Source organism: Symphalangus syndactylus, chromosome 14 (assembly GCF_028878055.3).
Source record: "Symphalangus syndactylus isolate Jambi chromosome 14, NHGRI_mSymSyn1-v2.1_pri, whole genome shotgun sequence".
Taxonomy (NCBI): Eukaryota; Metazoa; Chordata; class Mammalia; order Primates; family Hylobatidae; genus Symphalangus; species Symphalangus syndactylus.
In genome coordinates, this window is record NC_072436.2 from 95,308,263 (window position 1) to 95,334,777 (window position 26,515).

The 26,515-nt window shown below is 39.9% G+C and overlaps 1 long non-coding RNA gene across 2 annotated transcripts; it reads right to left on the reverse strand.

Moving 5' to 3' along the window:
* On the reverse strand, positions 1 to 26,507 carry LOC129461974 (uncharacterized). Of its 2 annotated transcripts, XR_008650739.2 has the most exons (3): positions 26,161 to 26,507; positions 25,839 to 26,001; positions 1 to 292 (listed from the first exon to the last, which is right to left on the reverse strand). It is a non-coding gene; the product is annotated as an uncharacterized lncRNA (long non-coding RNA). The 2 variants fall into 2 exon arrangements; XR_010115749.1 differs by having other exon boundaries at positions 25,839 to 26,500.
* Positions 26,508 to 26,515: the final 8 nt, after the last annotated feature.

Genomic DNA, 26,515 nt, shown 5'->3' on the forward strand with positions numbered 1-26,515 from the left:
TTGCTGGTAAGTTTTTTGTTTTAATCTCTTGTAGTACATTACATTAGGATACCTTTTATAAATGAAGCCAGTAAAGTGGTAAAAAAAATGTAAGCAATGTCCACAGGATCATCCCACATCGAGTAGGTAGCAGAGCCTGGATTTATAGACAGTTGGTCCAACTCCAGGGCTCCCCCATTTGTTTGCTTACTGGTTTATTTGTTTTGCTATCTGGGCCATCCTTCAGACATCTTTTCTCATAGTCAGCCATAGGTCTATCCATCAGGAGCTGGGCTCATGCCAACTTCACAATCTGCAAAACAGGAGATATACATATAGCTTTTTGTATTAGCCCATTTTCACACTGCTGATAAAGACATACCCGAGACTAGGAAATTTACAAAAGAAAGAGGTTTAATTGGACTTACAGTTCCATGTGGCTGGGGAAGCCTCACCATCATGGCAAAAGGCAAGGAGGAGCAAGTCACATCTTACATGGATGGGCAGCAGGCAAAGAGAGGAGGATTTGTGCAATGAAACTGCCCCTACCCTTTTTTTTTTTGAGACAGATTTTCACTTTTATTGCCCAGGCTAGAGTGCAATGGCACAATCTTGGCTCACCACAACCTCTGCCTTCTGGGTTCAAGTGATTCTCCTGCCCCAGCCTCCCAAGTAGCTGGGATTACAGGCATGCGCTACCATGCCTGGGTAATTTTGTATTTTTTAGTAGAGACAGGGTTTCTCTATGTTGATCAGGCTGGTCTCGAACTTCTGACCTCAAGTGATCCGCCCGCTTCAGCCTCCCAAAGTGCTGGGATTACAGGCATGAGACACTGCGCCTGGCTGAAACTCCCCTTTTTATAACCATCAGATCTTGTGAGACTTATTCACTATCATGAGAACAGCATGGGAAAGACCTGCCCCCATGATTCAATTACCTCCCACTGGGTCCCTCCCACAACACATGGAAATCCAAAATGAGATTCGGTGGGGACACAGCCAAACCATATCACTTTTATATGCATATGAGCATATTTATATATATAGCATTTATATTTCTTTTGTTTTAATTTGCACATGATTCTGTTCTGTCTTCCACAGAAACTCTGAACTTAGATATTCCCTAAAGAAAAATAGACGCTAAGTTAAACTTGCCAGAATGGGCCTGGGTCAGGGACGGGGATAAGAAATATTTCCAGAAAGAAAATCTGCTCCTGTAGTTGCTTGTTAGTTCTTTTGGCCTTGATTAAGTTACTTTCATTCTTTGGCTAAAGTTTCTCCAACTGTAAAGTAAGGAGGCTGTCGCAGTTCCAAACTTTGTTTTTCTCTTTTTTCTTTTTGTTACCAAAGGCATCCAAAGACCAAAGATTTTTTGCATCATCTTTTCCTTTTATTTACAAAGAGTAAACTTAATTTTTTTGTGTGTACAGTTCTCTGAGCTTTAATATATATAGATCTGTGCAAGCACCAATCAATACAGAACAGTTCCATTACCTCCTCCCCAAATTCTCTCATGTTACCAGTTTGTAGTGAAACTCTGTCTCCAGCACCTAACCTCTGGCAACCACTGATTAGTTCATCATCTCTGTAGTATTACCTTTTCCAGACTATCTTATAAATGGAATTGTACCATAGGTAACCTTTGAGACTTGTTTCTTTCAGAAACCTTTGAGACTGTAAACTTAGCAAAATGTCTTTGAGCTTCATCCATGTCATTGATCATATCAATACTTTGTTCCTTTATATTGCTGAGTATGATTCATTGAATGAATGCATTACAATTTACTTCGCCATTCACTCATTCAGGGGCATTTAATGCATTTCCAGTTTTGGGTGATTATGAATAAAGCTGCTATAGACATTCATGTACAATTTTTTCTGTAAGCATCAAGTTTTCATTTCTCTAGGGCAAACATCTAGGAGTCGGATGGCAGGGTTATATTGTAAGTACATGTTAAACTTTATAAGAATCTGCCACACAGATTTCAGAGTGTCTGCCATTTTGCATTTCCACCAGCAATGTGGGAGAATTTCTTCCAGCTGCTCTGCTTCCTCACTAGTACTTGGTATTCTCGTTTGGTGTTGGTGGTGAGGGCGGTGTTTTAATTATAGTTGTTCTAACGGGTGTGGAGTGGTACCCTTATTGTGGTCTGAATTTTCATTTCCCTAATGGCTAATGATTTTGAGCAACTTTTCATGTCTTTATCTGCCATCTGCATAACTTCTTTGTTGAAATGTTCATTCACATATTTTGCCTATTTTTAAAATTGTATTGTTGTTTTCTTACTATTGAGTTTTGAAAGTTATTTACATATTCTGGATACAAATCCTGTGTTGGATATACAATTTGCTAATATTTGACCCCAGTTTACAGCTTGTTCTTTTAATTCTTAAATATTTAACAATGTTTTTAGCCGAAAAAATTTAATTTTGATTAAGTCTAATTTATCTTTTTTCGCTTTTATGAATTGGATTTTGATGTCATATCTAAACATTATCAAAAACGTATGTTTTAAAATAAACATGTTAGTTTCTGGTTTTGCATTTAGATCTATGATCCATTTGAGGTTACTTTTTCTATAGATTATACTCTGATATATAGCTTGAGGTTCATTTTTTTGCATATGGATTTTCAGTTGTTCCATTTGTTAAAAAGATTATCCTTTATCCATTGAATTGCCTTAATACCTTTTTCAAAAATTGTCAATTTTGTACTTTAAAATGGTTAAAATAATGTATTTTATGTTATGTCAATTTTATATCAATAAAAAATCTATCTTCAAAAATCAATTGATCATATTTTTGTGGATCTATTCCTGGATTGCCTATTTTGTTCCACTTGTGTGTGTATAGTTTCATCAATACCACAGTGTCTTAAAATTATTATACTTCTCTTTAGACTAAGTTTCAAAATTGGTTAGGGTGAGCTAACTCCATTCTTCTTTTTCAAATTGTTTTGTTTATTCTATGTCCTTCACCTTTTCATATATATTTTAGAGTCAGCTTGCTTATGTTTTAAAAAATCCTGCTAATATTTTTATTCTTTTTTTTTTTTTTTTTTTTTTTTTTTTTTTTTTTTTTTTTGAGATGGAGTCTTGCTCTTTCGCCCAGGCTGGAGTGCAGTGGCGCAATCTCGGCTCACTGCAAGCTCCGCGTCCCGGGTTCACGCCATTCTCCTGCCTCAGCCTCTCCGAGTAGCTGGGACTACAGGCGCCCGCCACCACGCCCGGCTAATTTTCTGTATTTTTTAGTAGAGACGGGGTTTCACCGTGGTCTCGATCTCCTGACCTTGTGATCCGCCCGCCTCGGCCTCCCAAAGTGCTGGGATTACAAGCGTGAGCCACCGCGCCCGGCCAATATTTTTATTCTTATTCATCAAGTCTATAAAATCATTTTGGATCTTATATGGTTCCCAGACAATATACATACTATCCAGGTAAATTTTAATTTCAGATAAACAACGAATAATTTTTAGCATAATTATGTCCAAAACATTCCATGAGACATAATTATACCAAAAAAAACTATTGTCATGAATGTATGTTGAAATTTGTCAAATGCTTTTTCTGTATCTTTTGGTACAAACATTTTTTTTTCAGACATTAATATGATGGATTACAGTGACTGATTTTAAAACGTTGAACCAGCCTTGTCTTCCAAAAATAAATTCCACTTGGTTGTGACATATTATTGTTTTTATATATTGCTGTATTTGACTTGCTAATTTTTCTTTCTTTTTCTCTTTTTTTTTTTTTTTTTCAGTGTCTTACTCTGTTCATCTAGGCTAAAGTGCAGTGGCGTGATCCTGGCTCATTGCAGCCTTGAACTCCCAGGCTTAGGTGATCCTCCCACCTCAGCCTTCTGGGTAGCTAGGACGACAAGTGCACATAATCAGGCCCTGATAATTTTTTGTAGGGACGGGGTTTCACCGTGTTCCCCAGGCTGCTCTTGAACTCCTGAGCTCAAGTGATCCACCCACCTTGGTCTCCCAAAGTGCTGGGATTACAGGTATGAGCCACTGCACCTGGCCAGATTTGCTACATTTTTAAAAGGATCTTTGCATCTATACTCATGACAGATTATCAGTCTATAGTTTTCTTTCTATTCTTATTTTCTCATTTAAGCATTTAGTGCTAAAACTTTCCCTCTAAGCATTGCTTTAGTTACATCATTTTCATTTAGTTCAAAATACTTTATAATTTCCCTTGATATTTTCTCTTTGATCTATAGGTTATTTATAAGCATTATTTAGATGTCTAAGTTTTGGGGGATTTTTCAGATGTCTTTCTGTTGTTGAGCTCTATTTTAATTCCATTTGGTATTATTCGGTAAACCTGGTATTATTTCAGTTATCTTATATATTAAACACATCTCCCTTCCTGGTCTTCTGATGGAAATCTAGGGCTTTAGTCTCTTTGCTCTCCAATTTGTTTCCTACAACTGAGTCTACCTCTGGGGAAAAGCAGCAGGAGGATAAATAGAGAAAAAAGCACCTGGGATGTGCTCTATATTTTTAGGATCACAGTTCCAGTGATTAGAGAGAAGCATTCCTCTCTCTCTGGGTTTTATGTGTCTGTTGGCAGCCACTGCCATCACACAATTGTGATTTTGTATCTGGGGCTCACCTGGGGCTGAGATGGGAGAGAAAGTTAAAATGAGGGAGGAGATTCCCCCCAAACCTCTGTATCCCACAGGGGCCCTCTTCTTGCTCTTCAGACCAGAAAGAAAAGCTTTTCTCAGGGGCCACAGTTCTTGGTTTTTGTTTGAGTCCAGGCTAGGAGACATGGAAGAGAAAAAAATAAAAATCGCCACCAACTCATTAGTACTTCAAATTTTGGTTTCTTTCCCTTGTATGTCCATTATCATTTACTTTTCAGAGCCTTTGGATGGCTTCTCTAAGCATTCTGTTTAGGTTCCTACCTGCTTACTCCATCTTCCAGAACTGGATGCCCCCAGCCTATGTAGGTTTAATCTTTAGTAACTTTTTTACATGTACTATTGTACATGTACTATTTATTTTACATGCAAAATAAAAATTAAAATGAAATTTTAAAAGAATGAGAAAAACTTTCACTTCCAAATAAGATAGACTAACAGAGACAGGGTTTACTCTCTGAAACAAACATAAAAAAGGCAAAATATGTGAAACAATGATTTTTCTAGATGCTAATGTCAGGCAACGGTGAAGAGATGGAAAACAGGGTGAGTCCTGTGACTCAGCTTAATGCATTGAGAGTGTTTCTAGGCTATCATGCAGTGAGGGGGACTCCAGGCAGAGCCTGAGAGATTGCTGAGTTGAGGAGATGGAGCTGACAGTCTGGGGAGACCACAATGCTAGAGCCTTCATGACATAGCACTAGAGAGGTGAGAAGCACATAGAGGGGCTCCTCTGTATAAGTGAAGAGGATTCCCTCAAGCATTCATCTGTGTGTGGATTAGTGCATGGGATAGGGGGTTGGGGTGGGGCGGGGACTACCTGAAGCCTGGGAAAGAACCACGGGACAGGATCAGAGAGGATAGTGTATGCTGCTCCCACAGGGCCAAGAATAGTGTCTCTTTCCACCAGCCAGAATAGGAAACTTCAGGATTCACAGGCATTGATTAGAATATTTAGAAAGGTCTTCCATTCGTGGTGGAGAATAATCAGCTCTAGACTGAGCACTGATCTAGCTCTACCTAACATTTAAAAAACTAGACCTAAAAGGACCAAACTATTTCCAAGTAATTTAACCATGACCCAGAATAAGGCTCATGAATATTCAAGGAATACAAAAATGTCCATTGTGTTGCAAGTTAAAATTCACAATGTCAGCATCCAACCAAAAATTAACATTATGCAAAGAAGCAAGAAAATATGTCCCATAATGAGGAGAAAGATCAATTAATTGAAACTGACCTAGAACTGGCACAGATGTTAGACTTAGCAGACAAGGGCATTAAAAGTTATTATAACTGAATTACAAATGTTCAAAAGGCTAAATAGAGACAAAATATATTTAAAAGACCTAAGTAAAAAATCTAGAGATATTCACTACAATATCTGAGAAGAAAAACACATTGGATGAGATTAATGGCATAGACATTACAGAATAAAAGATTCAGTGACTTTGAATACGGCAATAGAAATGATCCAAAATGAAACACAGAAAGAAAAAAAGATTTCAATAAAAAGGCCATCAACGAGCCGTAGAGCAACTTAAGCATTCTAATAAGTAATTGGAGTCCTGGAAGGAGAGGAGAGAGTGGGAAGGATCAGACAAATATTCAAATCCAAAACTTCCTCTTTTTGTTTTAAAAGTTTTAAATGTTTAATATGCAACTAACTTTTTTATTTTTAAAAAACATAATTTCAACTTTTATTTTAGATTCAGGGAGTACATGTGCAGGTTTGTTGCATGGGTATATTGCATGATGTTAAGGTTTGGGGTATGATTGATCCCATCACCTAGGTAGTGAGCATAGTACCCACTAGTTAGTTTTTCAACCCTTGCTCTGCTCTAGTAGTCCCCAGTATCTATTGAATGCAACTAATTTAAAAGTTAAAAATTATTGCAGGCCAGACATGGCTGGTAGGTTGCCAGCCAGTTGCAGGTCTTTAGTATAACGGCGTGAGTAAGATAACATACATCTCATGGCAGTACAACTGCATAATGAAGCAATAGTTTTTCTCCCAATGATCCGGTGCCCAAACCTATATGCTCTTATCAGTGCTGCTCAGTGGGTAAGATGCCCAGAGCATTACTTTGTGCTTTCAAGAAACCTGAGGTAGACTTGAAAGAGAAGAGTAATAACAAGAAAATAATAATCTAGGGCAATATCTCATAGGGTAAAACTGGTAGAGTATGAAATGTACATGTAAGCCCCATGAGTGTAGTGCCAGTGAGTGGTGGATTCCTGGCTAACTCAAAGGCAAGGGCTGCCCAAAGAAAACTGCTGCTTTGACATTTTCTCTGGAGGGAAAAGGTTCAGCCTTTACCTGCAGGTCACAGGTTCAGAATCAGGCTGAGTTAGATGTGGCTAATTTCCCTATATAGTCTCCAGGCTGATTTAAATCCAGGTATCTTGACACTTTTTCCTCTAAATTTTTGCGAACCCATCTTCAGGCAATATTTGAATAGGCAAACAGGAGACATTCTGAGTTTTGAAAATAACTTTCTTCCTGGTGCTTTGAAACCTCGGTTTTGTATGTTTGTTTGTTAGCGATTGGGGTCTCACTCTGTTGCCCGGACTGGAGTGCGGTGACACCATCATAGCTCACTGTAGCCTCAAACTCCTGAGCTCAAGCCATCCTTCCACCTCGGCCTTCCGAAGTGCTGGGATTACAGGCATGAGCCACTGTGCCTGGCCTAAAACCTCAGTAGTTTAAAAATACTGAGTGGACATCCTTGGCTATTTCTCTGATGATTAGGTAAGTGTGTCTTTTGAAAGAATATTGAAAAATGCCGTCTCCCACAGACTCTTGCATTTCAGAAGTATCAGGATTGCACATCAGAAATGTCTAATTTTTTTATGCCTTTCAGCCAAGTGCTCCCAACAAGGTATGTTCCATGTGGTGAAGCAGCCTACATAGCAGGATCAACCCAATGGCCGGTGGGAAAGGAAATAACTTACATGGAGTGCAGACACTGGTGATTGCCTTCCAAAAACCACTCACCAATCTCTACTTCCTTGTTTTGTTCTATTATTGATGGGAAGTTATATGTTTCTTAGAGGCTGGGTCCTCTCTACTTCCTCAGCTGCTGGAGTGAATTCCTGGTCAGTCTAAGGCTCTAAGCCAGTCATAGGAGGTATAATGCATCCCCCTTGCCTAAGAGTAGTTTAGGAATGAGGATATGATACAAAACTATACAGTGAGAAGTGAGAGTTGGAGAGTTTTCTGGAGACAGCTTTCCAGGAAAAGTTTTCTTACTGATGAGAAGAAAATGATAAAAAGAAACAGTTCCTTGCTAGTACCTAAAATGGCACTATTGGTGATTATTTTTCCTTTTGAATTAATAATTGCCCTTTTCTTTTAGGTTAATGTGATATTTGCAGTGCAAATACCCCTGGGAAGAGTAATACGTGGACTCACATTGCCTGAATTAGTTGGTCAGCTCCCTAACAGGGGTTAGGCCAGGTGTGATGGCTGACACCTGTAATCCCAGAACTTCGGAAAGCTGAGGCAGGAGGATCACTTGATGCCAGGAGTTTGTGACCAGCCTGGGTAACACAGTGAGACCTTGCCTCTACAAAAAATAAAAAAATTAGTCAGGCATGGTGGTACATACCTGTAGTCCCAGCTACTCAGGAGGCTGGGTTGGGAGGATTGTTTGAGCCCAGAAGGTTGAGGCTGCAGTGAGCTGTGATTATACCACTGCACTCCAGCCTGGGCAACAAAGCAAGATCTCGTCTCAAAAAAAAAATAAATAGGCCGGGCACGGTGGCTCACGCTTGTAATCCCAGCACTTTGGGAGGCCGAGGCGGGCGGATCACAAGGTCAGGAGATCGAGACCACAGTGAAACCCCGTCTCTACTAAAAAAGACAAAAAAATTAGCCGGGCGTGGTGGTGGGCGCCTGTAGTCCCAGCTACTCGGAGAGGCTGAGGCAGGAGAATGGCGTGAACCCGGGAGGCGGAGCTTGCAGTGAGCCGAGATTGCGCCACTGCACTCCAGCCTGGGCGACAGAGCGAGACTCCGTCTCAAAAAAAATAAATAAAATAAAATAAATAAAAGATAAAAAGGTTTAGGTGGTATAGTGGCTTGCACAGTGCCTCCAAAAAGATATGTCCATGTCTTAATCTCTGGAACCTAATCCTCGGAACTGTGACTATTATTTGGAAAAAGAATCTTTACAAATATAATTAAATTAAAGATCTTGAGATGAAGAAATCATCCTGGATTATCCAGGTAGGCCCTAAATTGAGTGGCAAGTATCCTTATAAGAGTGAAATAGAGATTGATGCAGACACAGAAGAGAAAGTGACTTGAAGACAGAGGCAGAGAGTGGAGTGATGAGGTCACAAGCCACAGAAGCTAGAGAATGCAGACAGCCGCCAGAAGCTGGAAGAGGTAAGGAAGGATTCTCCCCTGCAGCCACTGGAAGGCAGAAGGCCCAGCTGACGCCTTGACTTTGGACTTCTGGGCTCTAGAATTATGAGAGAACAATTTCTGTTTCTTGAAACCTCCCACTCTGTGTTAATTTGTTGCAGCAGCCATGGGAAGCTAATTCAGAGGGCATGGGCTTGCTGAGGGCTTAAAAGAAATAAAGATCCAAAAAGTGGAGTCTGGGGGTCAGAAAGAGAAGCTCGTGGACTCTGCAAGTTTGCTTGGAGCCTTTCTTTAGCATCCCAACTTTGACTGTAAGAGGGCCAGTTAGCCTGTGCCTTGCTCCATAGCTAAAGACAAATTCATAAGTTCTCCTCACCACACATTTTATCCTGATCCTAGCTAGAGATAGTGCTCCTCATCTTGGTCAATTGTCTTCAGATGCATGCCCTTGGACACACAAAATCCAGATAAACAATACAGTGGATTGTTCAGTACAAACATTTCTCCTTCCTGGGAGTAAACATCAGGAATGTCTCTCCATGAGCTTTTAGGCTTCCATAAGAATGGGACATTTGGTAGATTCACTCCTCTAGGTGAATCTGCTCAGGTAACTGACATAGTTGGAAATTCTGGCAGAGCTAGGAGTAGAAGGTGGAAGCAAAGGAAATAATATTTGTTGTGCAAGTATCATGACCCTGGACCCATGTTAGATGTTTTACATACACAATCTCATCCAATCCTCACAAGAATCTCATGAAGTAAGTAGTCGTAGTATTCTGTTTTATATATGTGAAAACTGGCCCCAGAAGGACATGATGTGCCTATATTCACACATCTTGTAAGTGATGGAAATAGGATTCCAGGTGCTCTATTGGGTTCCAAATCCCATGTTTTTCACATTAGGAATTTCTGCCTCATTAGAAAAGGCTTAAGGTTGAAGGCAAAGGATAAATGAGGGAACCTTTGGGTTCACGCTTCTCCATCATTCTTTCCCCATAGACAGCAGAAAAATATCTTCAGAGTCCCTGGAAAGGAGGAACTAACTGATGAAATGAGTCTGGACTGATTGTTTAAGAAAGAAACACCACTCTGTGTATGAAATGACACAGAGCTTTCACATGGCTTTCTGGAGACCCAGGCTCCTAGGTTACATTGGGACCACTGATCACTCAGAGATGAAAAGATAACAAGAGTATTTGCTTATCTCGGGCTTTCGGGCTTGTTTCTACCCAGGCCTGGTGACCAGTGCAGGTGTGAGCCAAAAGTTTATTTGAAAAAGGAGGCCACACTATTTACTTTTCCTATGCTAGTTCCCCCGTTCCCCCAATCCACCCTCCCTCAGCCTGTAGGACACATTATCCTGGAAAAGGTATACTCACCCTGTTTGAACTGGGCCATTAGCTTTCAGGGGTGGCATAACTAGGAACAAAGCCAGAGTCTCCCTTTCCCTCCAAATATTTATAAGAAATTACCCAGTGAGCAGAAGCTAAGCTTTTAAGAGAAAAAGGTTCAGCTTACCACAGGGAATATAAAGCTTTAAACACCCACTTTCCTGGTTATTATCACCAAATTTTTCTCTTGCACCCCCACAGTTTCAGAAAATCACACTTCCTACTCACTGCCCCTTATCTTCCTTAGAAGATAACTGTGTTTTTTTTTCCAGTAAACTGTCTAAGTGTCTGATTTTCAAATCAAGCAACCCCACACTTATTCCTTCAATTAACAAGTTTGGTTCAGAAAAGGCAGGTGGAAGGCTATCTCTGGAAAGGCACGTTGGAAATACAGATTGAGACTAGTCTCTCCTTCACTGGTTCGTTTGCTCTAATTAGGCTTAAAGTTTCCCAAAGACTCTTCTGGTCATCTTCCAAGCAAGATCTATTCACCTGAAGTTCAGCTTTCCTGTGACATTTCTCCTAGAACATGAACAGGATCCAGGAACCAAGTCCCTGCCTAACTAGTTAGTTACCAGCTGCGTGATTCCAAGTGAATCACTTAATGGCTCTGAGTCTCAGTGTCCTCTTCTGTACAAAAGAGGCAAGTCATTCCTGCCACCTACTCACAGTGTTGGTCTCAAACCAGAGAAGGTATATGAAAACACATAGAAAATGTTAGAGGTTGGTGAAGATGTAAAATAACATAATTGTGAAAATCCTTGCCCCACAAGGTGGGTGGGTAAGCTGTCACATTATTGTTCAGCCTTCAGCACTGGGCAGAGATCCTGAACTCCAATAACTTGTAGTTTCATGCAGAAGGAACATCTCTTTATATCCATTTAAGCTAAGAGCTTAGCTGTGATCCACTCTGAATTGCAGACAGAGTATCCTAAAACAGAATCCCAAACCATGAGATCCCTGAGGAGACATCTTTTCTTCCCATGTAAGGACCTCTGCAGCAACATTTCTGACAGCATCATCAAGCCTCAGCTGAGACCCTTCTGTTAAGTCTCTTTCTGGGCCCCTTTCTCACATGGGTCAGTTGTAACTATTAGAAAGTGATTTCTAAATAAGAACCCAAAGCTACTTTCACCATTATCTTGCCTCCTGGAATCACATAGAGAAGGTTTGCCTACTCCTTCATAGGCTGGAAGATACTTGTACACAGCCATCAGGTCCTCATTAGACCTGCCCTCCTTATCACCTCAAGTGTACTCCACATGTGACAGGACTTCAAACCTAGTGCCCTCCTGGCTGTCCTTCTTGGGACATACTTAGGTTTGTCAGTGTCTCTCCAAGTGTGCATATTAGTCCTAGTCCTATATTGCTGTGAAACAAATTACCCTAAAACCTAGTGGCTTAAAGCTATAAGCATATATTGTCTCACACCGACTCAGAGTCAGGAATCCAGCAATGGCTTAGCCGAGTGGCTCTGCTCCAGGCCTCTCATGAGGTCCCAGATGTCAGACTGATTGGAATTCGATGGGAACCTAATCCAAATTTCTTCATCACTTCCACCAATATATCACAGATAACATCAGACATTTTGCTTACATCAAATAACTAGCTCTTCCACATTTTCCTGACCCATCAGATTATCAATACAATGGAATTAGTGGAAAGGAACTTAGGAATTAATAGATGCAATCTCCTTATTTTAGAGAAGGAAAAACAAAATGAAGTGACTTGCCCATGCTCACTAGTTATTGTCTGAAACAGAACTTGAACCAGTTCCATTCTTCACCCTGTTATACCTGTTGTTCTCTGTAGTGTGTCACTCATAGCCTCAGAGAAAGGAAATTCTATATAGGGTATACTCATTTAAGGGCCTGCCAAAGCAAGTGTCTCCTTGGTTCTTTCCCCATATCACAGCCACGACCCAGTTGTGGCATAATATTCCTGTGTATATTCCTGGTTCTTTCTAATCATCTCATTTTTAAAAAATTAAAAATGTATGCCATTTTTACTCTTTAAATCTAACAAACCATCTGTTTAATAATATATTCTCAACCTTGTCGTGGATAGAAAATTTTACTACTCTGTGTTTTTTCTAATCTACAGTTTCCACATTTGTAATAATCTTTTTTTTTTTTGAGACGGAGCCTTACTGTGTCACCTAGGCTGCAGTGCAGTGGCACCATCTTGGCTCACTGCAACCTCCACCTCCTGGGTTCAAGCGATTCTCCTGCGTTCAAGCGATTCTCCTGCCTCAGCCTCCTGAGTAGCTGGGACTGCAGGCATGCACCACCACGCTTGGCTAATTTTTGTATTTTTTGGTAGAGACAGGGTTTCACCATATTGGCCAGGCTAGTCTCGAACTCCTGACCTTGTGATCTGCCTGCCTCAGCCTCCCAAATTGCTGGGATTACAGGCGTGAGCCACGTCACCCGGCCAGTAATACTCTTTCACCTCTTCTAAAGTCCCCTCTTCTTTTCTTCATTATTTCACAAAAGTCCACAATACTAATTGTCACACCTGTGTGTTTGTTTTAGTGCTGTGGTTTGTATTTGTTCAGGCTCAGAGGTTGTAACTTCTGTAAAAGATCTAGATTTCATCATACTTTGTGTTTTCTTTTATGTCAGACATAAGTTCCTCTTTTAAAACAATTTTTAAAAAAGAGTTGGAGTCTTACTATGTTGCCCATCAAAATCCTGGGCTCAAGTGATCCTCCTGCCTCAGCCTCCTGAGTAGCTGGGGCTACAGGCATGTACCACCATTCCCAGCTACTTTTTTTTTTTTTTTGTAGAGTTGGGGGTCTTGCTATGTTGCCCAGGCTGGTATCAAAGTCCTGGGCTCAAATGATCCTCCCTTGGCCTTCCAAAGTGCTGGGATTACAGGAGTGAGCCACCACACTTAGTCTCATTCATTCTAAGATGCATACATTTTCACATTTGTTGTCTCTGAAATTAGAATGCATTGTATAATAGATACCATATCATAGTTTAATTGGCAGGGCTTTGAAAATTATTCTTTTGTAGTAGTATACACAACAATGGCACATATTGCAAACCATGGCATCTCAGGTTTAATAAAATATATTATTTGCATTTGTTTACATATGCAAAGTATTTTGTTTGAAAGGATTCTCAAGAAACTGGTAAAATGAACTGCTCATAGGGAGGAGAACTAGGTAGCTAAGAAACAGAGTGACAGGATTTCTATTGCATTTCCTTTTGTATCTTTCACATTTTGAATCACACCACAAATCTCAACAAATAAAACATTAGGACAATAGATTCCAATTTAAAAAGTACAACTGGACATGAGCCCTTGCAACACCATGACTTCACAGAGGTTTGCATGCAGTTCTGTGTTTGTTCCTAGAGAGGGCCAATGAGCAATGAGCACTGAAGGTAGGGCTTTGCCACTGCATGCTTCCCTCTTAATGCAGGGTCCAACATGGCGCCTGGTCAGGGACTAACTTTAAATGATATCATTCCTTTCTCCCAAGGTTTTGGTCATGTTTAAATCATTTACCAGATCTTTGTTGGTTAAAATTAAGTTAAACATAACTGTTTTCCTCATTGCTTTCTTTACCTTCCTGTTGATGAAACTGTTCTATGGAAAGACACAAATATATCAGATGCTCTGCTCTTACTAGATTTTGACTTTCAACAGAACCATAGAACAGCCTGTAGGGAAATGAGAGAAACATCTTGACAAGAAAAGAAAAACAGTTTAATTGGCACCAACACGCGTGACAATTGAGTTACTATGATGGCTCATATGTGGTATTTGCTAAATGAACCAGGAGATTCTGGAAATGACTGTAAGATGTTGGCAGTTGTGCATGTCACTAAAAGGATCACTGTTGATTCCTTCCTGTTGATGAGGATATTTAGAAATGCAAATAGCCACTTCTCAGACCATGCTGAATATTATATGCACAAAAAAGCCACATTAAATCTGAAGTAAGCAAAATCAATCCTAGCAATCCTGCGTGGCAAAGAATAACTGATAACCAATGAAGATCTATGATACCAGGTCTATTCCAAAAATAAGTCAAAAAGGTTAATGCAGAATAGAGATACAGTTTTCAGGGCCAGAGCTTTCAAGTTTGACAGACAGAATCTAAGCCAGTGCTGGCTGGGTGTGGAAAGGGCAGGCTCCAGGGTGAGTACTATCAATTTTTGTTGGCGTTTGTGGTTCACTCTTATCAGCAAGTTGGTATAGGGTGAAGTTAATTTAAAACCCAGCAGCAAAATGAACAATTTTTTTGTGGCTTGTTTGTTTGGGTTATGGATACAATAATGACATTTTCTAGAATTAGGCCAGACTTAATTTAATAATTTAATATAAATTTACTTTTCAATAAGAGTGAATTCAGTGTGCAACTAACATAAAACATTACCTGTAATAACTTTTCAAAGCAAAGCATAGACTATTTGTTCCAATCTATGGTACAGAAAATACGGTTTTCTTATTTAAATACCAGATGATAAGTTTTACTCCCAAATCTCCTTTCCTATGATTTCCCTTTAAGAATCACTGGCTTGCCTGTTTCCCTGTGGCTTTTCTTTCTCTGTCACACATTTTGTACTCTGTGATGGAATTCTTCCATAGGTCCTGTGCCAGATATCCTTTCCTTGTTCCTCAGATCTACTTGCCACCTTTCTCCACCCTACTTTCTACCCTAGGAGGCTGACCTCTATGGGCAACCTCAAGGGCTCACACCCATGGCTTATGGGGACCTCTAGCAGGAAATCGGGGTTGGGGGTGGAGGGTCACGGGAGATGAAGTCAGGGTATGTATTCTCCACTTTTGCCAACTCAGTTTGGCTATGTCCCTTGACCAAAGAGATCAACCATATTTACTGCTCTTCTCAAGGGGGCCAACTGTATAGGACTCTCTCCAGCTATAGTAACCATTCCCTCTCATCATGCCTTCAGGTCCAGAGGTTATAGCAGCATTCTCTCTCTCTTTTTTTTTTTTTTTTTTTTGAGATGGAGTCTCGCTCTGTTGCCCAGGCTGGAGTGCAGTGGCACGACTAGGCTCACTGCAAGCTCTGCCTCCCCGGGTTCACACCATTCTCCTGTCTCAGCCTCCCGAGTAGCTGGGAGTACAGGCGCCCCCACCACGCCCAGCTAATTTTTGTATTTTTAGTAGCGATGGGGTTTCACCATGTAAACCAAGATGGTCTTGATCTCCTGACCTCGTGATCCGCCTGCCTCAGCCTCCCAAAGTGCCGGGATTACAGGCGTGAGCCACTGTGCCCGGCCTACAGCAGCATTCTCTTATTTCCCCCTGTGGTCCCCTCTTCCTTGCCCACATCCTTGCAAACAGTGTATCTTAATTTGAATGCAACATTTGTCTCCTACTGGGATCCTGATTGATATACTCCCCTATGGAAGACCTAGCCTAAATTTGATCAAGTGCAATAAAATGCCCCCTGAACCAGGGTATTAAAGAGTGCAGCTGGCCGGGCGCGGTGGCTCACGCTTGTAATCCCAGCACTTTGGGAGGCCGAGGCGGGCGGATCACGAGGTCAGGAGATAGAGACCACAGTGAAACCCTGTCTCTACTAAAAATACAAAAAATTAGCCAGGCGTGGTGGCGGGCGCCTGTAGTCCCAGCTACTCGAAGAGGCTGAGGCAGGAGAATGGCGTGAACCCGGGAGGCGGAGCTTGCAGTGAGCCGAGATCGCGCCACTGCCCTCCAGCCTGGGTGACAGAGCGAGACTCCGTCTCCAAAAAAAAAAAAAAAAAAGAGGGCAGCTGGTAGATGATCCACATCACTGTCATTTGGAACTTGATTACAAAGGCAGATTTCCCAGACCCCACCCAACTCTCTCTCTGGAAGTCAGACTGGGGAATCAGTATTTTAAACAAGTTTTCTAGGTGATATCTAGACACATCGAAATGGGAGAACTTGTCACAGAACAGATGATGTTTTAAAAATATGCTGCTAATGAAGCTAAGGTTTTTTTCAAATCTTATCAGGAAACTAGAGCATTATCTCAATCTCTCACTAGGACTCTAGATTGCTTTCCAAATCTCATCAAGAAACCAAAAATAAAACCAAGAAAATTAATGCAAGATAAGGACTAGTGTGAATTGGTTTCCCAGTGACTATGAGACCTTTCTCAGGGTGAGAAAATTCTTTACAAGTATGGCATAAATCTCAGAGGTTAACCATATAAACTTGAAAATTTTCTGATGGAAAAATCATTATAAATAAAATTAAGAGGCAAATGATAAACTGAGAAAAAATATTTGCAATACATATCAAAGAGCCCTGAAGTGGCACTTTTGGACAATATTCTCCAGTTTTCCAGTTTCTTGGATGGGGAGGGGAGAGAGGATTTACTGACCTCTTCACCCTACCAAGGCTAGAAGTCCCACTTCAGTCTTAAAAAACAGCCAAGCAAACAAAATCTCAATTGTCTTCCCACAAAGCACCTAACAAGTAGCATATTTAATATGCTTCAGTTTCATTCCCCTGCCCATCCCTGGTGAAAATAAAAGCAACGAAATAGTTTCCTATGACTCAAAAATTGGAAGGGGCAACAGAGTAGGTGGCAGAAGTAGTCCAAGTTCAAAATGAAGAGCAAGTGGGTAAATCAGTTTCTCAGCACTTCAGGGATAGTTATATTTAAAAATACATATTTCTTTTTCTTTCTTTCTTTCTTTCTTTCTTTCTTTCTTTCTTTCTTTCTTTCTTTCTCTCTCTCTCTTTCTCTCTTTCTTTCTTTCTCTGGCGTGCAATGGCATGATCTTGGCTTACTGCAACCTCTGGCTCCCGGGTTCAAGCAATTCTCCTGCCTCAGCCTCCTGAGTAGCTGGGATTACAGGTGCTCACCATCACACCTGGCTAATTTTTGTATTTTCAGTAGAGACAGGTTTTACCCTGTTGGTCAGGCTGGTCTCGAACTCCTGACCTCGTGATCTGCCTGCCTTGGCCTCCCAAAGCGTTGGGATTACAGGCGTGAGCCACTGTGTCTAGCCTAAAATATGTATTTCTATTAACATCAACCTTGCTATTTCAAACATCCTCTTAAAAAGTCACAGGATATTTATTTGATGACCTAAATTATGTCAAAACTTTTTCTGCTTTTCAGACAGTTACTCCATGGCCCCACCTGCATTGACACCTGCTGACTCAATCCAAGAAACTCTCTGAAATGATTCTCCATGGTCATGTAGACTAAGGAAGGTTTGATAGAATTAGAATGACAGCTTATGGCCAGAATCATTTCATCCCCCATCAAACCCATAGACTTTTGATGTGAACTTCATGAGGATTTCTGTTTCTGTAGGAAATAAATATGACATACGGTCATAGAGAACAAGTAGACTTTGCTCAGGTCCAAATTCTGTGTGACTGCTTAAAACATTCAAAGAGGAATACATTTGAGTGAGGTTTCTCCTCTTCTCCCCTCCTCTTCTTCCTCCTCCTCCTTCTTTTTTTTTTTTCTCTTTCTCTTCTTCTTCTATTAATTCAGACTTATTCTTGTGTTCATTTGAACTGTGCACTATTCAGGCATAGCATTCTTTTTGCCCTTCAATTGAGCTGACACTGACCAGGCAGGGTGGCTCATGCCTGTAATTCCAGCACTTTGGGAGGCCAAGGCAGGCAGATTGCTTGAGCCCAGGAGTTTGAGGCCAGTCTGGGCAACATAATGAAACCCCATCTCTACTAAAAATACAAAAAATTAGCCAGGCGTGGTGGCACATGCTTTTAGTCCTAGCTACTTGGGAGGCTGAGGTGGGAGGATCATCTGAGCCTGGGAAGTTGAGATTGCACTGAGCCATGATTGTATCACTTCACTCCAGCCTGGGTGACAGAAAAAAATTGAGTTGACACCATCAATATAGTATGACTTTCTTATATATTACCAGTAAAGACTTTAACAGCATTATTTGTCTACTAAATGAAGTCTACTGCTTTTAAATAAAAAAACCCCAAAATTCTGTTTCTTATATTTTGAAATAATCTGGCATATTGATTATTTTAATACATCTTTGAATATGCACTCTTCCTTATTCTGACTCTGGGTCTCTGGACTTCAACTCATGCAGATTGTTTGCCAGGAGAGCCAGTGGATTATTGAAAATATTTACAACATTAAAAAACATTTTGGGGTAATGTATTTGCAGCAATAGGTCACTAACAAATGCAGATTTAGTTGAAGTAAGTACTGCATATAATTATTATTATTTTTTAGTTCTTGAGGTTTTGATAGATAAATTATGCTCTGTATCTTTGGGCAAAATACTTAAACTCCCTAAACTTCAATTTCATCGTCTTAAAATGGGGATAAGTGGCCGGGCGTGGTGGCTCACGCTTGTAATCCCAGCACTTTGGGAGGCCGAGGCAGGCGGATCACGAGGTCAGGAGATCGCGACCACGGTGAAACCCCGTCTCTACTAAAAATACAAAAAATTAGCCGGGCGTGGTGGCGGGCGCCTGTAGTCCCAGCTACTCGGAGAGGCTGAGGCAGGAGAATGGCGCGAACCCGGGAGGCGGAGCTTGCAGTGAGCCGAGATCGCGCCACTGCACTCCAGCCTGGGCGACAGAGCGGGACTCCGTCTCAAAAAAAAAAAAAAAAAAAAAATGGGGATAAGTATATCACCTATCTGTCTCAAACGACTATTTTAAAAACTAAAAAACAAAATGAAACAAAAATGTGAAAGCCCTAAAATAAGTATATAAAGTGTTTATTACAATATCTTGAAAATATTAAGGCAATCTATAAGGGTTAGCTATTTTTATTATTTTTGATTAATAAACTACACAATAGTAGTCAATGTGGCTAGTAGGAACTGTGAATATCTGGTCTGCCTTTTGGAAGGGCATGTTTAAGGGTAAGCCCCATAAAATGTTATACAGCATTTCAAAACCATACCGCTGTAGCTCAGTTCTCTAGCTTTCTAAGTCAAGTACACACTAAGAATTAGGGCATTCTTTCTGCAGTGCATAGAACACCCCATCAGAATCACCTGGTGTCATCATAGACATGTAGATAATACCTTAGACCCATTAATTTGGGATCTTGGGGTTAAGATCCTAAATTAAAGTTGCACATTGGGATTTTAAAAAGCTCTGGTGATTCTTAGGTGAATTACAATTTGATACGTACTAGCTATACGATTTCTAGCAACAGGCCTGAAAGTTACAGGAATTATAGACCTGGGATGTTCTGACAAAAACTTACGGTAGGAAGTCATGAGAGGCCCTTGTATACGCAATATCTACTTCTGCTAAACTCTATATTCCAGGATGCCACAGGAGTTTCTTGGTAAACAATCTGAATTTTCTTATATTTAGATCATGGTCCAATCTAAACAAAATACCCAGTTATACTGTATGAACATTATGACTTAGCTAACTTTCCACATTATTTGCTAAAGCTTGTAAGTGCCACTTTCCCAATTTTAAAACATTCTTTTAGTATGATAAATTCATGTACTTTAAGCTCATAATTTTATCATCTTTCAATGTGAAATTAGGTCATTTTTCTGCAAAGAATGTGTTCTATCTGCATTGATGTTGGCGTTAGGAAAGTTCCCATATGGTAAAAATGTTGGTGGTTTTGATTTCACCTGTCAGCTAGCTTCTTGAAGGATGTTTGGTCATAGTAAAGTTTTCTTTGTGGTCAACGAAGGAATCATTTTTCTGTGTGCTACTATGTCGGCAGTTGCCTGTAATAACATACAACTCTTAAAGCCAGGTGTCATATTTGACAAAGGACTGGTATCCACAATATATAAATAACTCTTGTAATTCAATAAACAAAAAGTCAAATTAAAAATAAAAGATTTGAACAGACACTTCACCAAAGAAGATATGTGGATGGCAAATAAATGCATTACTAATAAAAGTTGTTAGTCATAAGGGAAATGAAATACACATATTAGGATGCCAAAAAATTTAAAAACCTGACAGCATCAAGTTCTGGCAAAAATGTGGTACAACTGGAACTCTCACGCATTTACAATTTGATACGTACTAGCTATATGATTTCTAGCAACAGGCCTGAAAGTTACAGGAATTATAGACCTGGGATGTTCTGACAAAAACTTACGGTAGGAAGTCATGAGAGGCCCTTGTACACGCAATATCTACTTCTGCTAAACTCTGTATTCCAGGATGCCACAGAATGCAGAATGATATAGCTACTTTGAAAAACTAAAGACACACTTATGACTCAGCAATTCTGTTCCTAGCTGTTTATTTACCCAAGAGAAATGAAAACGTATGTCCATACAAAAACTTGTACATGGATATTCATAGCAGCATTATTCATAACACCCAAAAAGTGGAAACAACTGAAGTCTATCAACTGATGAATGGATAAACAAACTGTGGTATACCCACACAATGGAATGCTAACTGGCAATAAAAATAAGCAAACTACTGATGCATGCAATGATGTGGATTAATCTCAAATGTATTATAATAAGTGAAAGAAATGAGACTCAAATGGTTACATGCCATGTGATTCCATTTATATAATATTGATATGGTTTGGCTGTGTCCCCACCCAAAATCTCATCTTGAATTGTAATCCCCCAAATCTCCATAATCCCCACGTCTCAAGGGTGGGAGCAGGTGGAGGTAATCGGATCATGGGGGTGGTTCCCTCCTTGCTGTCCTCATGATAGTGAATGAGTCTCATGAGATCTGATGGTTTTATAAGCATCTGGCCTTTCCCCTGCTGACACTTACTCTCTCCTGCCACCCTGTGAAGAAGGTACCTGCTTCTCCTTTGCCTTCTGCCATGATTGTAAGCTTCCTGAGGCTTCCCCAGCAATGCGGAACTGTGAGTCAATTAAACCTTTCCTTTGTAAATTACCCAGTCTCAAGTATTTCTTCATAGCAGTGTGAGAATGGACTAATAAAGACATTCTGGAAAAGGTAAAATTATTGGAACAGAAAACAGATCAGTGGTTTGCCAGGGGCTGGTGGAGGGGGAAAAGATTGACTATAAGAGGGCATTTTTTGAATGATTGAAGTGTTCTATATCTTGATTGTGGTGATGGTTACACAACTATATGTGTTTGCAAGAATAAAAAAGCTGACTTTTACTCTACGTAAATTATACTTCAATAAACCTGACTAAAAAAATAGTACATACATATTTAGACATAGACTGATCTGACACACCATGCTTTTCTGAATTTGAATTCCAGTGTGTGAAAGCTCTAGTACTAAAATTCTGACAATATACATTCCTAGATGAATGTTTCAAGCAAGCACTTTGCAGGATAGTTTCAATTTATTAAGGTGGAAGATGGACCAACGGTACTAGATATAATATTTAGTTCTGAATTACAGTATCCAGACATGGCTACCTGTGGTTAGTCCAGATTTGACTAAAATAAATCTGGCCCCATTATGCTGCCATTTATCCCTTCCTTGAAACCCAGCCAGCCATGGCGTCATTAGGATCTTAATGAGCCCTCTGGGGTTTCCATACTTGGATCTCAGACTGTTTAATAGGTATTTTAGGCCTTTGAGATGGTCCCTGAGCACTACTGATGAGAAACTCACCAGGAGAAAAAATTTCAATATGTTTACTCATGATTGCAACCAACTGAATGCCTCTTAGCCAGTGACTTTGCAAGGTAAGTGATGAGTGGAAGAGTGAACCACGCAATAGATATGGTATTTCATCTATTATTTATGTTTTTTATGGGTTTTAATCCTATTTATAACTGCAATCATTACAAAATACCTTAGGAATTTGTACAAAATAAGTAGGATAAAGCACTGAACATTTTAATTTTCACCTAAAGATACAAATTATATTGTATTTCAATATGCAGTTTCCATAATTTTACTTTGTGTGAGATAAATTTAATGTATATAATCCCTTTGATTCCAATTCCTTGACAAATCTGTACAATTAATTTCCTCAGCCTTAACTGATGCTTCCTCCAGATCCATTTAATATTTAATAAAGACTCAGGTTTTAATCTCTTGAATCTACTCTTTCATAAGAAAGACTGACAAAGTTACTCTGGCTAGAACAATGGCATCAGCACTAGTCTAGCACTTTGGAATCATGCTGCTGTTCCCAGCTAGATTGAAAGAGTTAATAGCACGGGCCAAGTTTGAGAACCCACCTACCAGCCTGGTCAGCCTCACTAATAAGAAACTCCTTTTTCATTTGGGAAACAGAAGTAGGCCCCTCTCTGTTTACTAGTCTCTTTGATTTTGCAGTAAATCTCCAGATTTCTGGCAGAATTAGTCAGAGAAGCTCATTGAAGCCAAAGAGCTTTAGTGTTTAGGAATAAGAACATCTGACAGTGGGAAAAGAGGGGAGATAGGAGCTAATATGTACCTTTTTTTTTTTTTTTTTTTTTTTTTTTTTTGAGATAGAGTCTCGCTTTGTCACCCAGGCTGGAGAGCAGAGTGCAGTGGCGCAATCTTGGCTCACTGCAACATCCACCTCCTCGGCTCAAGCGATTCTCCTGCCTCAGCCTCCAGAGTAGCTGGGACTATAGGCGTCCACTACCATGCCTGGCTAATTAAATATGCAAATTTTTGAACTAGGGCTCAGTTTGTTTGTTCATTCTTTAATCTGAAACAGCCATTATTATTATTATTTTTGCTTTTGCTAGTTGTATTAGAGTTCTCCAGAGAAACAGAACGAGTAGTGTGTGTGTGTGTGTGTGTGTGTATGTGTGTGTAATAAATAAAGCATAAAGATATATGAGAATATTTTTTAGGGAATTAGCTCACAAAATTATAGAGGCTGAGAAGTCCAATGATTGGCCATCTGCAAGCTGGAGGGCCAGGGAAGCTGGCAGTAGGGCTCAGTCCAAGTCTGAAGGTCTCAGAACCAGAGAAGCCAATGGTGTAACTCTCACTGCATGGCCAAAAGCCTGAGAACATGGGGCTGAGAGGGTACACTGATTTAAGTTCTGGAGTCCAAAGGAACATGCAGTTCCAATGCTTAAATGCAGGAGAAAAAGTGTGTTCCAGCTCCAAAAGAGGGAGAAAGAAAATATTCCTTTCCTCTTTGTTCTATCTGGGCCTCAGCCAATTGGATGGTGTCCACCTAAATTGGGTGAGGGCAGATCTTCCTTACTTAGTCTACTGATTCAAATGTCAGTCTCTTCTGGAAATACTCTCACACACACACACAGAAGTAATGCTTTATCAGCTGTCTGGGCATCCCTTAATCCAGTCAAGATGACACCCAAAATTAACCATCACACCGATTGACTCTCAGAGATAAAATGTTTGAATTTTCATAAGTACACTTGATTTTTAAAATGGCAACCCACCTTCTGTGTCAAGAGCTTTAACTTACTTTTCTCGTAAGAGAAATTTGTTTATACTCTAGACATATTATTGGGTCCAGGAGTTAGTCTACTATTTTTAATGAGTACCTATTGTATGTCAAGCATTATTAGGCACTGTGTGGGTGGAGGGAGAAGGTGGAGAGGGGAGGAAAATTTGTTTTTACTTTAGACATGTTTTTGGGTCCAGGAGTTAGTCTACTAGATTATTGAGTACCTATTATATATTATGCATTATTAGGCACTGTGTGGGTGGAGGGAGAAGTTGGAGAGGGGGAGATAAAAAATTACCAAGACTTAGTTCCTAGATCCAAATATCTATTGGTAGGTGAAACAGTTGCATCTATTAATATATTAAGAATTTTTGTTCTTATGAAACTTAGTTTGAGGCCAATAGAGAGAATAGCTTTGTTATGTTTTAGGTGGTTAGATAGTACTTTATTTAGAGTATTTAGAGATTCAACAGTTCTGGAGCACCTTAAACATTGAGAGTCTCACTGGCCACCATAGTGGAGTGAGAAAAGGTCTTTGCTTTGAGTTTGTGGTACAGCTGGCCATCTGTATCTGCATTCGTGGATACGGAACCTGCAGATATGGTGGGCCAACTTTTTCTATCACTGATTGGTTGAGTATCTGTAAATTTTGGTATCTGTGGGGGGTCCTCAGACCAATCCCCTGTGGATAGACAGCAAATTGTATGTGGATGCCTTTAAGAGTACTTGCTTTGGAGTAAAGCAGATTATTGGATTTGAATCTCAGATCTACAATTTATGAGCTGATGTGACCTTGGATGAATTATTTAACTTCTCTATACCTGGTATTCTCATTTATAAAAATGGTTTAATAGCAATATTGCATTGGGGTAATATGTGAATTATATACATAAATATATCTAAAAGCATTAACTTAGTGCCTGGCACAGGTAAGTAATCAATAAAGGGAAGTTATTACTATTATTATTACATTTGCCCTGGGGAGCTAGAACCCATAGGGGAAGGACTTGAAAACAGATTATAACATACAAATGATAATATATCAGTGAATATCATGGGAAGAGCTATATACTTTGGAGTGATAAAACAACCTCCATCAAATCCAAAACATGTTTTCATTACTCCCAAACCCCATTGCATAGTCTCAAGTGGGTGTCCGGATTATTCCAGACTTTCAGTCTAAACCCATGAATTTCTTGGAATTCAGCACTTGAGATCCAAAAGTAAACAATAGATTGGGCAATGTCCTAGACAGAAAAGGCAGTTTTTGTGGCAGGGCCTGTTTTATACTTAAGTGATTACAAATTTTCCTTGACAGCCTGTAGTGGGAGTGGCTCTCTTGTGGAATTCCAAGGGAAATATTCTCTGGACAGTTCTTATTTGCCTTTAGAGTAGGCCACTACCTACATACTTTAATTTTAGAGAACCTGCTTCAGATTTTATTTTCCCCAGATGTCTGATGTCTAAAATCTTAACAGGCTATTTATTTTTGTGATTTTTTTTCTTCCCCAGCTGTAAGGCAAAAATCTCTTGTGGGGGGAGGAAAGTCAAGGTTCAATGCTTTGCTGGCCCACTCTTACTCTCCTTCTCACTGTAGTGAGGCTACTACCTGCATACCTCAACCCTTGAATCTAGACTGTTTTGCATGGGTCTCTGTTTCTTCTGGCTGTATCTGGTTCCTATTCTTGGTCATAAATTCCTCCAGGGCAGGAATTATGTCAAAAGACTTTGTGGTATATTAGTTCACTTTTACCCTTACTACCTCTGCAATGATTTGAATGTCCCCTTCAAAATTCAAGTTGAAACTTGTCATTGTAATAGTTTGAAGAGGTGGGACCTTTAGGAAATGATTAGGTCATCAATAAGTTAATTCCATTATCACAGGAGGGTTAGTTATTTCCAGAGTCAATTGGGCTCACATGCCTCCCCACCCCTACCCCAGTGTGATGCCCTCCATCATATTTTGACAAAACAATAATGCCCTCTGTCTTGGACTTCCCAGCCTTCAGAACTACAAGCCAAACAAATCTGTTTCTTTATAAATCTACCAGTCTATGGTATTTGGTTATAGCAGCAGAAAATTGACCAAGACAACCGCTTACCATAAACCTGTGTAGCAAATGCAACATCAAAAGTAGGTGAATAGTAAATAGTACATTATTGTTGTTGATTTCTATGATCTGGTTTTCTTCCCACAATCCTGAACGGTAAGGTGTTCTCTGGTATTTTTTCAGGACCATAAATTGTGAAGGAAACTGTGATTGTAGTAGATAATTCTAGGCCTTCTGGAACCATCACGAAAGGCAACATACAACTGTGCTAATTAAAAAGAAAAAAAAATCCCTAAACAATCTCAGAAACTGATCTTTCGTGGCCAACAATCTCAGCTATAGAAGATTAGATTTACTAAATTTAGAAAGAGCCCTGTTTTTTTTTTTTTTCCAATCACAAAAATTATCCAGTAAAATCTATGCTCACTTCGGGTATATCTGCAACAAGGCACGTTCACAGGTCATTTCAATAACTTGCTAGGCTCTTCAGTACTCAGAGTCCCTGGAAATAAGTCATTAGCAGTGGAAAGATGCTTTTTAGAATTTTCTAAAACAAAACCACGGGGTTTTGATTTGCTAAATTCGAATGTAGACCACAGCAGCCTTATTTCCCTACTTTTATAATCTAATTTATTTGGCTGTATCTGTGGGCTTAAGAGTTTAGTGTGCTTGGTAAAAAAACACATTTAAAAAAAAAGTCATTTTTCATTTCTACGAACCAGCCCCACCCCGGCGCTCTCTCGGGATCCTCGCTCTAGCCCCGCCTCCGTCCAGCCTGGCTC